Source organism: Lathyrus oleraceus, chromosome 1 (assembly GCF_024323335.1).
Source record: "Lathyrus oleraceus cultivar Zhongwan6 chromosome 1, CAAS_Psat_ZW6_1.0, whole genome shotgun sequence".
Lineage (NCBI taxonomy): Eukaryota > Viridiplantae > Streptophyta > Magnoliopsida > Fabales > Fabaceae > Lathyrus > Lathyrus oleraceus.
Window position 1 is genome coordinate 459,978,473 of NC_066579.1, and position 3,880 is coordinate 459,982,352.

At 35.7% G+C, this 3,880-nt stretch overlaps 1 long non-coding RNA gene across 2 annotated transcripts; it reads left to right on the plus strand.

The window, feature by feature from the left end:
* The first annotated feature begins 640 nt into the window (after positions 1–640).
* LOC127085450 (uncharacterized) lies at positions 641–3,266 on the plus strand. 2 transcript variants are annotated; one of them, XR_007789139.1, is made up of 3 exons: positions 641–1,093; positions 2,055–2,638; positions 2,866–3,266. It is a non-coding gene; the product is annotated as an uncharacterized LOC127085450 (long non-coding RNA). The 2 variants fall into 2 exon arrangements; XR_007789138.1 differs by having other exon boundaries at positions 642–1,097.
* The last annotated feature ends 614 nt before the right edge of the window (positions 3,267–3,880 follow it).

Sequence of the window (3,880 nt, forward strand, 5' to 3'; positions counted from 1 at the left end):
CCATTTTCAATTTAGATCTAATAACCACAATCAAAGAAATTGAACAATTAAAATGGAATTAAAGTCAAGACAATACATGAACATGGGGATGTGAAATTAAAAAGGGAATTAAAATGTTTTAATCCTAATTAATCCAAGACATGTTAATTGTCAAGAATTAAAAATGATTCATCACATCAAAATTAAAATGGTTAATAAATTCTTTTATATGGATTTTCTAATTTGATTAACAAACAAATTAGTTCTAAACATGACAAATTTTAATTCTAATCTAATTAAAAATCTCAAATGAACAATTAACAGTTGAGTAGATTTTATTATCTTTCTAAACAATCAACAATTAGAAATCAAAACTATAATTAATATCACAAAAACGAATTAAAGTATTTAAAACAACAAGAATTAAAATCAAGAAAATAGAAAAAATAATAAATGAAAGGATTTGGGACAGGGGGGTCATATCTGGAAAATGGTGCAGGAAGTAAATCCCGGGCGCATGGGATTTGGGTGACCAAAGGCCCAATGAATCTATAGTCATGGCATGGGGTGTAGTGAGTATTTAGGGATGATGGCAAGGAATTCAAGGCTGTGCCCATGTACATGAGGCCCAACAATCACAATGCAAACAGTTTAGCACATGTGACTTCAGCAAGTTATTGGCACGTGGGATAATTGAACTCAAACTGAATTTGAATTGAACGGAAAACATGCGCCAGCTCAAACAATCATCTTAGGTCATACTCCGATGAACCTCACCATGGTCCACCGCGCCGGAAATTGCCTCCGGCAGCGGTGGCCATCCAAAATGAAAATTGGATACACTGTTCCCCTCATCTTGACCCTCTCGTCTAAAAAATGCCATCAATTTCACCAGAGTTTGAGTCTATAACCTTAACCGCAACGAAATCACCAAGAACCCTAATACTTCAATCTTAAATTAAATTCCCTCTTTGAAGATTCAAAGCCCATGGGATTGGGGCTTTGAATCCACTTTCATTTCTCTACATGCTAGAAACAAGAAATTGATGGAATGAGGAATTCTATACTCATCATGCCGAAGACCTTGAAGCTGATGTCGATGATGGAACTCCATGTAGGTATATCTGAATCTCTTCCTTGCTAGAAATCCTCTCCTCCTTCTTTGTCATTCTTTCTTCTTTTTGATGTTTTTGTTGTGAATGTCGACTAAGTGCTATGAGGTTCTGATCTTGAGGGATTGATGTAGTATGATGAAGACTTGAGGTTGATTCGAGCTCAGTGCTCAAATGATTCAGAGGATGATGAAGGTGAAGGTGCCCCTTTGGAGAGAGTGAGTTGTGCATTTGAGTGCATGTTTAGGTGATTGAAGATGAAAGAGGGTTTGAAATTCTGGTTCTAAGTGAGGTAAAGTGGTGAGAGTTCAGATGAAATGTCTAATGATTGGAGAGAGTTCTTGTGATTATGTTATTGGTGATGATTGTGGATTAAAAAAGAAGATGAGGATCGAGAGTGAGAAAATGGTAGAGAGTTTGAATGATCAATCATTGGCCAACTCAAAATGAGATGATTGGACCCATTTATAGGTGGTTAGGGCTTTGGAGTTTGTGAAATTCGGTTATGGAATTGTGTTAGGAGTTGGTTAGAGTTTGTTATAGAGTGAGTGAAATCAGTTAGCAAATTCAGTTAGAGTTGTAACTAACTTTTTATGCAATTCGAGGCTAATTAGTTTTCTGTTAGTTGTAACTACTTCTCGAGTTAGGTTAGTTATCATTGAGTGTGGGTTAGTTGATGTGGTAGGTTAATTGTTCAATTGATGTGCTTTGTGAACTGTATTATTTAAACTGCTGCTACCTGGTGCATTGCTGCAAACTTATTATTTTTTATTTGGTGTGTATGCCATATGCTAGCTTATGGTTATGTTTGGAATGCTTATGTTATGAATACCATTGTTTGATACGCCCTTCATGATTGGTGCATGATGTTTATGGTGGATGCATTGAATACTTGTGTATGATTTCTTTGAATGATTTACAATACTTGACATGAGCTAATGCATTGTTGTGATTTCCCTGCAGGTGAGGTTAGGATGCATGGTTTGCTTGGTCCTGATGTTGCAGGGTTGGTGATGCAATAGGTAAGGTGTTTTTGGCTTGGCATTTGTTGCAGGCCTTGTGTATGGTTCATGTTGCAGGTATGCATTAGCTGGTAGGATTGCATTTGCTGCAAGTAGATTGTATGCACAATTAGCATGGCTTCGTTGGTGATATTATGTTATGTGATTAGTTAACTTTGGTTTTGTTGCAATGCTTTGATGTTGAACTATTGTATATGGATTGTGGTTATGCCATTGCAGGTTTTGTATGGTTGGCTATAAGTGTGGCATATTATTGATTGCACTGCAAGAGGCTTGTATTAACTGCTATGCTTTTGAGCATGTTTCATAATTATTTATGGAGTTGTGGTTCATTGCAGAACTTGGCCTTAATGCATTACCAAGGCAGGTCCAGGATTTATAAAGGTATTGTATTTAATGGTTTTTGTTTCAATACTTGCAGGACTGACTTAGGTGATTGTAACGTGAATTATGACTGCAACAAGTATGCATTATTTCTGATGTTGTATTCTAGAAGACCTGGATGTGGTGGAAGTGTTGCAGTAGGTATGATCCCATTCCTAGCCTAGCCTTGCAATTTCATGGTACTTCATATTTCACCATGTTCTGATATTGTGGCATGATTTGTGGCAAGGTTCTACAGAATTGTGGATTATAGTCTTGTTATGCATTGCAGAATTAGGGCATGTTGCATTGATGCTTGGCACGACTTGGTTTTTGTTGTAACATGATTAACATGGCCTACTGACTGATGGCTTGCTTATGCCCTACAGGTTTTCTTGCAAGATGAAGTGTTTGGCCCAATTCAGAATGGTATTGACTTATGGTTCATGCAGGTCATTTGAATGTGTATGGTTTTGCACTTGGTGTTGGTGGGACATGGCATGCACCAAGTGGCTTGCAAAGTGAATGACACAAGTTTGAATTTGGAGTAAAAGGCCAATTCAAGGACCAAGGATCAAAATTGGCATTTGGATTAGAATTAGGATGTGATTTAAGGTTTTTTAGGATTGGGTTGACTTTGATCAAAGTTGACCAAAAAGTCAATGTTGACAAAAGTCACACATTTGGTTAAAACTTCATTTTTTTTGTTTTTCCTCATGTAATGGATATTTATATGATTATGTAATGAATGAAATTGATATATTTTGAATAAATTGGATTGGTTCTGGAATGTATGTTTGAATGGAATTGATTGATTTTGAAATATCACATGAACATGATAGTTGAATGAACTTGAATTTGCCATGATAAACTTGAACATGTATGGCTTGAATCAATTATGGCCATGAATTATAATGGGCTTAGAATCAAAGCACAATGTCCAATGAATTAAACACGAGAGAATGACCCATGAAAAATCTCAAATGAACCATTAACATGAATCAAAAGACATGAATGAATTGTGGGTGGATCAAAATCAAATCAATGGGAATGATAGATGGTACAAAGTGTAACACCCCGATAAAAATAAGATAATTATTTAATTTAAGTTAATATTATATTTGTTAATTTAATTAAATAATTGGAATTATTGGATTATTATTATTATTATTATTGGAATAATAATTATTGGAAAATATATAAGTTGGAAATAAGGAAAAAGAGTTCCATTTTTTGGTAAAAAGAGTTTTCACGTGAAAACAGAGAAGCGGCTCAAAAAGAGGAAAAGGGCAAAGAGGCAGAGCAAGAGGAAGAAGGTTGGAGAAGAGAAGAGCTTGAGGCTAAAGGATTGCCGGATTAACTCAGGTAAGGGGGGTTTATCGTCGTTTAATGGGTATTATGGGT